We start from the raw sequence: 12513 nt of genomic DNA, 5'->3' as shown, positions 1-12513 counted from the left end.
GGAATTGCATATTAGTCACGCAGCTGTAAATCAGTCTCATGGCTTATCTGATGGGAAGATAATGAACTTTAAATTACCTCTCATTTTCACCTAATTCTGCTGTACTATATTGAGAAATCTCTGACCAGTAACCACTGAATCCCACAGAACAATCTCTGAAAATAAAAGCTAATTCACATCAAAAATAGACACCCAAAAATTTTAATGACTGGTCAAATAGGTGAAAGTTCAATTAACTCTGAAGATATTTCAATAAATTAATTAGAAAATATCAAATTTATACACAAAATAGGACAGAATGAATGCAAAGGTAATTTTACAAGAGCTAAAACAACTGTGCTTCACTATGAATGACACTTATAAATTAATGCCTAGCAGTTCATTGTAATCTAACAAAGCTATGAAGAAACTGCAAGACTAAAATTTCTTAGGGCCGATAACATGCCAAGCATTTTTGTAAAACAAATGACAAAATATAAAAAATGAGTCATGGAATTTTTTTTTAATTTAAACAGGACAAATGACAACAGGCTAAGAAATGTATCTCCAGATATGTGAGAACAAATGAACAAGCAACATCTTAGCAGTTATAAATAAAAGTAGCCTCCCCCTCCCCCACAGTAAGGTTTCAGATTTAGGATTCCAAAGGCAGAAGCATTCATCAGCGTGAGCTTTTCTGAAGGAAAGACATGTTTGGGAGAAAATACTGGAGGAAAAATAGAGCAATGAAAGAATGACTTGCCACACAGTCCCGAATTGACGGAAGTATCTATTTGGGGACAGACATTTAAAACATCAGATTTTGGTTTATTTGCAGAATACAGGGGAAATGCAATCAGTCTACAAAGAAGATTGCTTATAAGTCGCTTTTGCCACCCACCCTAGACTATTGCTCAGGTGTGAGAGACCCATACCAAACAGAAAGAGGTATATTGAATATACAGAGACTGTCTGAACAAATGGTCACATGTTGGAATCATGAAAGTCACACAGATGCCTTAAATGAACTGGTAGACTAACAGTCACAAAGTGTCCCAAGAAAGCCTACTTAGAAAGATTTAAGAACCAGCTTTAAATGACTGTACTAGCCCTCTACATATAACTCCTGTAGGGATCAGGCAAGATTAGACCAAGTACAGATCACACAGAGGCACTTAAACATACATGAACATAATGGGAAAATTAATAACTGGTACACACTCTCTGCCGTGCATTTTATCAGCAATAGAGCAAGTGGTAAATACCTATCAAATTCCAACACTTATCGCTAACAAACCCCTATTTAAAGTTTAGTTATCTAGCAGATTTCAAGACATAATTTGCAAAATTTGCCATATGCAAATTATAAAAATAGAAAGGGCACAATATAAACAAAAGATTTAAAAATGAAATTTTGGAGGATAGCTCATCCGAGCCTCGAAATACTTCCCAAGGAGCATATTCTGCTCCAACGTTGCCTCTAGCAAAGAACGTTTCACTTCCAGGCTTGCCCGTTTCAACTCCAGCCTCTCATTTTCCCTCTGGTCTCTTTTTCTGTCTTTCCCACTCCATCTCAAGCCTCTCCTTTAAATAATTGCTCCTCTCTTCTTGGGAATCTCTTGATGTGCGACTCTTGACTTTAAGCTTCTTGTGAGGGGGATGGATGTACTTGCAGAGTCCTTAAATATTAACATGCAGAAAAATTGCTTACATGCTCATGCAGAAGTGTGGCATAGAGAAGTATTCCATCATAGTAATGTTAGCACTTACCCAGCAATGAAAATAATTTAGTACATGAAAGAAGGCACTAAAAAATACAGAGTAAAATCAAATTTGCTTGGATAAAGAGAATGAACACAATCAAATAGCAATGCTTTTAGGCACAATTTTCTTACTGAAAACAATTTTCGTATCACTAATAAACCAGTTTAATGTAAATACCTCTAGAAGGAATAAGGGAAGACTAGACATGTCTGCAATACTTAGAGAGGGTAAAACTGATATTAAGGAATGAAAAAATAAAGGAACTAAAGTGCCTCTAACCAATTAAATTATTGGCATTAATAGTGTACAAATCAACCTGGGGTCATATTTGCTTGGAAGATTACTACATACAAAGAAATTTGAATGGAACTATCAATTAGTGCACTGAAAAACGAAAAAGTTCACACAAACATCCAACATACTCCCACAGTTTCCACTGAGAGAACTGACAAACTGCATAACTTTGGACCGAGATCTTGCAAATAAGAATCAAAACTTTTTTTTTATATTTACAGATATTGGTAAAACAAAATTGTGATACCTCCAGTTACCTTGGAGGATGAATTGAAAAATTACTTACGCACATAAACCATAAATTGAAGGATACAGAAAATAGGGTCATATACAACAAAAAGCTATGAAACTGCAATGCTCACACCCACGTGGACTCTTAGCATTTAGTAATTAACAGCTAGGACAGCTAACCTTCGTCGTGTATCCTGATGGCCTGGAACAGCCTGGTCGCTTGGTTGGTCGCTGCCTCCGCCACAACGTCTAAACAAAATAAGGCACTGTGTTAATGTTCATCAAAAACCGTTATAAACTAGAAGTCTCTTGAAGTTCACGTGATGACTGTATGAAGTATCGAATGTAAAGTTACATTCGATACTTGCACCATCAAGCAAAACCTCCGGGTAATTGTCGTTCTTGTTCTGAAAGATCTCGTCCATAGCTTTCATATACATGAAATCTTTCCGACCTCTCCCTAATTCCTTGTTGTCCATTACGCCCTTATAAGAACGTAGCAAACATCGCCATTTGTTTTCATACTGCGCTGGCGAGAACGTCTTTACCAAAGCTTTCTTGATATAAGTGGACATCGCGTCCCATAATTGCTGCTTCCGCTTCAGATCTCGGCTCTTACCGAGCCTTTGATTATGAATTCTGTAGAATTCAATTACTTTCAGTGTAGCTTCCCTGTCCCACAACGCTTCCGGTGTGGGACGTGAAAGAAAGGGTTCTTCCGCACGAGGTGAATGGAAAACCAGGAACTCGTCCATTACATCGTAGTCTGAAAATAACAAATATATAATAGAGTTTCCATATTCTCACCCATAATTAACATACACAGAACACTTTTTATAATTTACCGCCTCTCAATTTGTAATTAAGTCGGATCGGCAATCATTATGTTGCGAGAGGTAAACCAGCCACGTCTTTGTAATGGCACCCGGCTTGCGGGGAAGAAATTAAAGAACAACGTAATCGAAGCCACAATTTTAAAAGGAAAGTACACAGGTGAAGACAGTTTGATTCCAGTATCACTAAGATTCCGACCGACATGCCATTCGACTTTAAACGGTTATAATTTCCAGTGCAGCTTACATTTGCCATGTCGATAGATAAATCGCAAGGGCAGTTGTTATATGTTTGAGGCATCAATCTTGAAAATCATGTTTTTCACATGGCCATTTGTAAGTCGCATATTCCCCTGTCGGGACACCTTCAACTTCATTTGTTTATGCACCAGAAAACAAAACTATCAATGCTGCGTATCAAAAAGTATTACAATAAATGCTACCTAGCAGTAAACTTTGACACTGATTCACTGATCACCACAAAAGTTGACAGATATATATGAGTTTTCATAGATAGGTGAAGAGGAGATGAACTGAGGTGGCGGAATCCAACAGAGAGAGGACGAGGAGAAGGATAGAGGGTGGGGGGAGATGGGCCAAGGGATGGGTTCAAAAATGGTTCAAATGGCCCTGAGCAATATGGGACTTAACTTCTGAGTCATCAGTCCCCTAGAACTTAGAATTACTTAAACCTAACTAACCTAAGGACATCACACACATCCATGCCTGAGGCAGGATTCAAACCGGCAACCGTAGCGGTCGCGCGGTTCCAGACTGTAGCGCCTAGAACTGCTTGGCCACTCCGGCTGGCCAAGGGATGGGGGGGGGGGGGGGGAAGAGGTGATCAGAGAGATAGTGGGAGAGGACTAAATGGATAGAGAGAAAATAGGGGAGGGAAGATGGACTACGAGAGTATGGAATAAATAAATGCCCAGGCAACACAATGCAGTCTGTGCTGCACTTTTCAACACCGAAACGGATGGATATTTGTACTAAAGAAGTGAACCTCCACCCCCCAAAAAGAAGATTGGTCACCTCCCCAGAAGAATAAATTATCTACGCCCCTATTAACCACTGTACTGCAATGAGAACCAAATTAAGATTTTGGAAGTCTAGATTCTTTAACTTTAGTATGTTTCAGCCAAGTATGACACCAATTACATAAATATTTAACTACGTTTCCAGGATGTATTTTTCTGGTTCTGTGAATTCATTCAACGTTGGCAAAATCATTCTAAATTGCCAAAATGCATTTTAACAAAATCTAAGGACTTGTTTCGTATCCAGTTCGTCTAAAAACTATAGTACTGGGAATACAATGGCGACCCTGAGCCATTTTTTGCGGCGCCTACGTTTGCGTCATGAGAGTCCACACTTGTAGTCTAGGTCTGCGCCATGAGGGACCATATTTCAGGCCATCATGATGCAGACTAAGACGACGAGTGTTTACTTGCTTGACGCAAACCTAAACGACGACTGTAGACCCTCATAACACAGACCTAACGACGAGTCTGAATCCTCATGACGCAGATGTAGACGCTGTGGAGAGTGGCTCAGAGTTTCCATTATATTCCTACTACAATACATTCATGGAAAAAGACGCTCTTCATTTTAGGAGCATTTGTAGTGTCTAGGTCTTCAGCATCTTGACTCTGCATGTGGGATGCCCCTTAATATAGAAATACAAGAATAAAATTACATTTTGCAATGTGTGTGGAACTCAACAAAATAAATTGTAATTTAAACTCATAATGTGTATTGCCTTAATCCACAAATGAATATTTTATTTTGCAGAACACTTTTCAACATAAAATATTTACAAATTTTCCTTCAGTTCCCCTGAAAGTATTATTTAGGCCAAACCAGATACTCCTAAAAATATTTGGCTATTTTTGCAAACACAAGTAACAGAAAATGGTTTACAAACAATAATAAATGTCACTTGGGAGGATTGAAATCAAAAAGTTTAGTCTAAAATAAAAATGAACTGTATGCATTAAAAATTTTCTATCTCAGAAATTGACGCCCAGAAAGCACAAGAAAGAAATCTGCACTCTTAATTAGTAAATTTGCGCTCAAACTCATAGTTTCCTGTTTAATGTTCTACTGTATTCTTAATGTGTCTACTGATTAGCGTTTGAATTAATTATGACGAGATCGTTAAGTCTGTCTGCACTAAGACGTGATCGTTTTTCGCTAATTAGGTTTCCAGCGCAACTAAAAATTCTCTCACTAGAGGCACTAGTGGCTGGGATATTTAAAATTTTTCTTGCCACACACGCAAGTCAAGGAAGTCGTTGGGAGTTATTTTTCCACCACTGTAGAATATCTCCCTCGTTCACACAGTGTTCTTGCAAGTATCTGCTGACTTCATCATGTAGGAGAGGAGGCTCTTCTGCCCAGTCCTCAAATTTCGCTATTTTGTACGGCCCTGGATTTGTTTCTTGGGTGCTGTGATTGGGCACTTGTACTGAAACAGTACAGGTTCCAATTAATATTTGCAGAACAATGTGATGATCGTACTACACATAGTTGAAATTTTAATGGTTTTTAGATGATGCTATCATTTATCGTTCAGTAAAGTCACCAGAAGATCAAAACTAACTGCAGGACGATTTAAATAAGGTATATATTTTTGGTGTGAAAATTAGCAGTTGGCAATAAATAATGACAAGAGCGAGGTTATCCCTGTGTGTACTAAACTAAGTCCGTTAAACTTCGTTTACAAGATCAACCAGTCAAATCTAAAGGCTGCAGATTCTACTTAATACCTCTGATTACAATTACGATCTACTTAAATAGGAATGGACACACAGAAAATGCTGTAGGCGTTTTAATGACAAAACACTCTGTTGGAGCATTGCTACGCAGTTGGAGAGCCTTACGATTGACGAAAGAGGTCGAAAGAGTCTAAATAAGGGCAGCTGGTTTGGTATTATCGTGAAACAGGGGAAAGAGTCTCGCGGAAATTACAAAAGAGTTGGGGTGGGAATCATTACAACAATGGCGTTTTCTGATGTGGCGCGATCTATATATGAAATTTCGATCACCAACTTACACCTCCGAATTCGAAGATATATTGTTGAGTCCCATCTACATTGGAAGAAATGATCGTCAGAATAAAATACAAAAAAGCAGCGCTCAGACGGAGAGATGTAGGTGTTCTATCCCGGCCGAAATTCGAGAATAGGAGACAAATAAGTTGAAAGTGGTTCGATGAACCCTCAACCAAGCACTTGCGTGTGTCTTGCAGAGTAACCATGTACATGTAGATGAAGAATATATGCATTATCTTAGGAGCTTACCTTCAGCACACATCTGTCGTGCTGCTTGGTAAACTTCAATTTTTTCATCCTCGGTTAACTTTCTTAATGTGCGGTAGTTAGCCACCATAAACATTGCAATTTTATGCAACATACTTACGCAAATTTTCTGTTCTAGGAAGGTATCGGCGGCTTGTTTCAAAGGTTTCATGTCCTGAAAATACATTTTCTCAACATACATATTTCACAAGTGGTTCTATAATATTCAGATGGAATAAAATTACAAACCTCTTCATCGTTATCCCGTACGGTACAGTGAGTTTTTAAGGCATAAAACCACGGTAGAACTAAATGTAGGGTTGGCTCCTTGTCACCCTCTAGATCAACTGTGGCTTCTTTAAACGGCTTAAGAAATTCTATAAGCTGGCCAGTTATATGGTGGTCATAACCCAGCATCATATCAGAGTCACCTTCATTATGTAAAACAGCCTTCACTGGATCAATCTGAGAATGGACTGATACAAGCATGTCAAAATAACTGTTCCAACTAGTAGAAACACACTGCTTTAAAGATGAGTTCAGTCTCACACAGAGACCTCTTCTCTTGAAGTACGAAACCGTAGCCCGCACTGTATTAAGAATGGCTAATATATTTGGAACATTTTCTTTCAAAAACTGTTCGCTCAGAACAGACTGTGTTTATATTATGAGCCATGCATGGAAGACGCTGATATATTTCGAGAGCTTTGACAATGTTACTGCCCTGGTCTGTGACAAACGTAATTTTGGCAATGTCTTCACGAGAAACACCCATAGTTTCTAAGCAATCTTCCAACTCGTTTCGAGTATTAGAGCCAATTTTTGGGCAGTCAGGAAACGCAGAGAACATCAGTACCTATTTATTCAAACGCCAGTCTGAATTTATGTAATGCATTGTCACGGACATGTAATGCACCCCTTTGTAATTGTCTGTCCATAGATCAATTGTACTGGCACATATACCAGAACGAATCGCATGCACTATATCTGGGAGCATTTTGCTGTGCACTTTATCAGCTAAGGTTTGAACTTTCCTAGCTACTGTCACTCTGGAAGGCATAATATTTTTAATATCAACTGAGCCATATTTTTTACCTATGTCGATCAGTGTCTGCCCTAAATTAAGAAATCCTTCTCCTTCTATACTGCTAAATGGTCTCAGGTCCTTAGCACACATTTCGACGCACTTTTCGGCCACTAAATCTTTGTCCTCTTTCAAGATATTTACGGAGTGAGGGAACTGCTTGTCAAATTTGCACACATGTAACATATTCGAGGTTCCCGAATAAGTACTTAAGAGCTTTTTACATAGTTTGCATTGAGAGACACCTACCGATTTATTGAAGCGGCCTCATAAACACACGAAAACGTTTCCCATGGGGCACTTGTGCTCTGTTTCGTTACCAGCACGTATTCGCCAGTTGTCAATTTTTTGTCAATCTCACTAAAGTTCGACCTATTCATTGTGCTGCCCCCACCGTTGCGATAAATGAACTGCGGGCTAACTGCCTGGCTACTCTAGTCACGGTAGCTTGACAGCGCAACCTGTTGTCAGGCGCAGCAAGCTGAGCGGGTCCCGTGAAGCTCGGCAGGCTTGCAGGCACCCAGGTAGCCCGGGCTTGCGGGAGCCCGTATCGGCCGCATTACCCACTATGCCTCAGTACACGCGCACTCTTGTGTTTACGTCGCGGCAGGCTGACCTGCATGAATGGTTGCAGAGGAGCTAGGGGCAAGCAGGCTGCAAGGGGAATTTGTACACCTCTAGTTGTATAAGAAGAGGTACCAGAAGGAATTCGAGTGACTATGGAACTAACTGTCAGAGATCGGTATTTTCCTCTGGCAGTTATCGTTATTGGCTCACAGTTCTCGCTCTCTGGCAGTTACCGGGCTACCATTACAGGTAACCTGGAAGTTGGTAACGGAATAACTGTGTGTCTGCGTTCCCGATACAGTGACTCCAGTCTTAGACCTAGGTGATATTACAGAGACGATACTTACTGGAGCGAACAAATATTTACGTACTTCTTCGGAAATAGCCGCTGGCCATTGCGAATGACAAATAGCATGTCAGAAAGTATAACATAATACAGTTGAATATAATAATTATTATCCTCATCATTTGTCAGGAGATTGTCAAAATATGTGAATATATCACAGTAACTGCTAATATTTACATAATTGATACACTGTCAGAATAAAACACAGTTACGCACTTTTAATAAATTTATCATACACAGAATACCCGATCTTGACTGTTGCAACCAAGTGCTGTCAAAACTGAAATATAGCAGAATTTTTATCTAAGCTGGTCTATCAGTCTCTGTTACGATATTCATCTACAGAGTAGAAGGAGGGGTCAATGGAAGCGTCTGATTCCACCCGTCTGCTTCGACGTAAAGGTGTTGTTGTGTGTGAATGTCATTACAGCACGGTGTTTATGAGTTGGTTTTTGTGTCTGTGTGTGTGTGTGGGGGGGGGGGGGGGCTGCCGATCTAGTTTGCAGTGCCGGAATTTGCTGGTGGTAATTTTTTTTTTTTTTTTCTAGCTGTGATGTTTTGTGTATTTATGGAGTATTGAATGTGATTTAATTTATGTACGAATGATTGATTTGTGGACTTTTGGGATTGTGGTTTTATTTTTCGCAGTTGTAGGTGTTGATTTTTTTGCATCAGTAGCTGTGGTGCACCTATATAGGTCACCGGAAATGACCGATTCCCATTTTCATAGTTGTATGTGTTGATGTTTTAGTATCGTCATCTGAGGTTGACATGTAGGTCAAGGGAAATGTCCGATTCCAATTTTCGTACTTTTAGTTGTAGGTATTGGTGTTTTGGTATGGTCAGCTATGGTTGACCTATATTGTTCAAGGGAAATGTCCGATTCCTACAGATTTTTGTTGGTGTAGCAAAATGCTGTATTTTTTCTTTTTGTTCTTCATTTTGTGTTTTGGGATCATGGTGTGTGTGTGTGTTTTTTTTTTTTACTAGCTTGTCCTCACCCTAAAACCCCCAACTTCCCGCAGTTGTCCCATTGGTTTGATTGTATTTTTGGTGGGAGATGTTATTGTATTATTTATATGTATCTTCGTGTTTGTTGCCATGTGTATGTAGTGACGTCATAGACACACTTAAAATAGCCATTTCCGGCATATTGATGACGGGTGGAATCAGACACTTCTGCATCAAATAGTCTTTCAAACACACTGTAAACCGTGCTTTATCTGGAACCAAGTTTTTAATGGTTGCTGACTTGCTGGCAGTTTATTGAAAATGCATGTTCCCGAATATTGGACCCCTTTTGGACCAAGGTAGTGATTTTAGGTCTTTATGTAGATTGCTGTTCCCATTTCTAGTACTGATATTATGTATTGAGCTATTGGTTGGAAATACTTGTAACAAATTTCATTAAGGAATAAATATACTAGGTAGCAGTGGTTAGAATACAAAGTTCCTTGAACAGGTTCCTACATGATGTTCTTGAATTTATACCACAAACGATTTTTATTACACGCTTTTACATGCGAAAAACTTTTGCTACGTTTGAAAGTTACCACAGAATACTCTCCCTTATGAAATAATAGAGTGAAAAAATGTGGTATGCCCTTCCAACTGAATTTATTATCGAGTTGTAGTCCCAGAAACGTAACACTGTCAACCTTTTCGATCTGCATGTCTTCATATGTTATAAACATGCTGTAGCTGGAGAAATCTAGCAGTTACCAAATCTGACATAAAACCTGGATTAGCGTACTCACACTTTCCCCAATAGGACTAGCTTTTACAGCACAGAAGTAAACGAATCTGTCACATTACGTATATTTTTTGTTGTATTACAAGGCTGTAGACTTTATTCTATTATGTGAGCGGCACAAGAAATTAGCTTCGAATTTAACCTACAGTACTCAGTTTACATATTACTTCATACTTAAAAACGCACATTGTTAACATTTTACTTAAACAGTGCTGTGGCGAAGTTCAGCGTACTTTCTGTCGCAGCTGCGAAGATAATATTTCTCATAGCGACCGATAACCTACAAACATATAATATTAAACACTAATAATCGTTCTAACATCAACTAAAATGTACCCGGAGTTAATAAGCTAAGGTTATGACAAGATTCATACGACATTCCTGCCATTTTTCACTACTCGCAGTTATACTGATAACTAAACTGATGGATTCGAACTATGTCGTTATTTAACTGTAGCCCCTCGGAGTATTCGCCGAAAATCAGCTACCTCTCACGTGAGTCCAACCAGAAATGGGCCGCCGGGAAGCGTACGAACAGCGGAAGCGAATCTGAAGTTCTCCCTTCTCGCCGCTTGGAGCGCTAGTGTCGCTCCAGCTGTGAAACGGTAACAAGTAACAACTTTTAACAGCAGTGCCGTTTAATGGGAGACTGTGTCACATTACAAATGTAAACCGTGGAGATAAATAAGCAAAGGTAACAGTAAACTTGTTGTTTCATTCAATCACATATTTATTATTCTTGTAACTGCATGGGTCACACGAAGCATTTTCCATGTATTTTGTTACGATGTTCTGACAATAGTTGCAATATTGTATTAATTTAACGGCATTTTGCCTTGTATTTGAAATTTATTTTGTGTATCCAAAGGGCTGTATTTAAATTATCGTTGGTGGATTGGTTTATGGTTTGGGCTAGTGTGCGAATTTGGTTTATACTTCTATTATGTTATGTTTTCCAAAACAAACAACTTAATAATAATAATAATAATAATAATATTTATTCAACATCGAATAATCAAATACAATCCCTATTCCCTAGAAATAATACAGTTTCAGGACTTCATACAGATTATTCTTCTGAATACGTCAGTTTATAAATTACAAACTAAAGATTTGTTTGTATTAATAAATTTTACGTTTTGTTTTCCATAAGCTTGTAATTTTTCGAAATGGACAGAGATCAGCAACTTTGTGCGCAGGTACTCCCTACGTATACTATACATCAATTGTGAAAAGTACAGGTGCTGTTTGTAGCCCATAGCGTCTTGTGAAGTACTTGCTATTTTCGTCCCATCCGATAAAATCTCTACATCTATATTCTGTAATCTGTAACTTCATAAAAGAGACTATTTGTATTTTCGACGTTTTTTCAACAGTTTCCATATGTTGTGATCTCCAGTGAAAGTGATAAGTCATTTATAATTTCTGTAGGAAGGACGACCTACGACGGCAAATTTCTCACTCTCACTATTTGGTTACCTTAATCTGTATTTATGTTGTGATGTAATATTTTTTTTTTTTGTGAAGGAAACACGAGGGATAAGAACAGCGTTTGTTATGATGTAATGTGATGCTTGTCCGTACTACAGTGGAGTAACTTCGATAGTATTGTTCAGTCGTTTAGTGCACATAGTTACTTCATTTCAGGAATGGGGCATCAGCAGAAAAGAAATGTTGGACATATTCATTTGTTGTGGCTATTTGGAATCATTTTAGTATCCTATTACTTGATCTGGAAATCGTGCACAACAACAGTTTGTATTAAGATGCATTTATGAATGTTTAGTGTAAGGATAATGCTACATCTTTGCAAATAGATGTAGAAAGGAAGTAACTAGTGTAGAAACAGCTGCTATATAGCCTAAATGTAATTCTCACCATGGGTTCACAGTTGAGATGGAGGAGAGGCAATAAATATGTTTAGTAATAGAATATTAAACATAGATGATGATAAAAAAAAATTTGATGGTTCTTGAAAAAGTGCAGTGTGTGTGGTTCCTTTTTTTTTTTTAAGTGAATGGATAAAAATTCAGCACTGCAATATTTGCTCTAATCTGGGTATTCAGTTATGCCTTATAAAAGGAAAGCCTTACAGGAGCAACTGTGTCAAAAACACACATTAAACATATAATAAAATGATGCTGAACATCTCTTGTAGTTAGATTTTCATTTTGTACACGTCAAGATGATTCTGAATAACTGAAGACAAACTGCAGACTAATGTCCAAGTTTAGAGGTTAAGTACTGAAAGTGCCACATACATGATTAAGAACTGCAAATTCCATTTTGTTCTTACCTGCATCAATGAGAACTGGATTATAACATTTGGATAATCATATGCATTCTGGTAGTCCCAAACT

At 38.3% G+C, this 12513-nt stretch overlaps 1 protein-coding gene across 6 annotated transcripts in view; it reads left to right on the top strand.

The window, feature by feature from the left end:
- The first annotated feature begins 10721 nt into the window (after positions 1-10721).
- Positions 10722-12513, top strand: part of LOC124719897 (zinc finger protein 665-like) — a 69196-nt gene continuing 67404 nt past the window's right edge. For all 6 annotated transcript variants that reach the window (XM_047245080.1, XM_047245078.1, XM_047245077.1 and 3 more), the window contains exon 1: positions 10722-10847. The gene's annotated coding sequence lies outside the window, so the exon portion shown is untranslated. The remainder of the gene's footprint in view (positions 10848-12513) is intronic.

Source organism: Schistocerca piceifrons, chromosome 11 (assembly GCF_021461385.2).
Source record: "Schistocerca piceifrons isolate TAMUIC-IGC-003096 chromosome 11, iqSchPice1.1, whole genome shotgun sequence".
Lineage (NCBI taxonomy): Eukaryota > Metazoa > Arthropoda > Insecta > Orthoptera > Acrididae > Schistocerca > Schistocerca piceifrons.
This window is presented reverse-complemented; position numbering and strand designations above follow the sequence as displayed.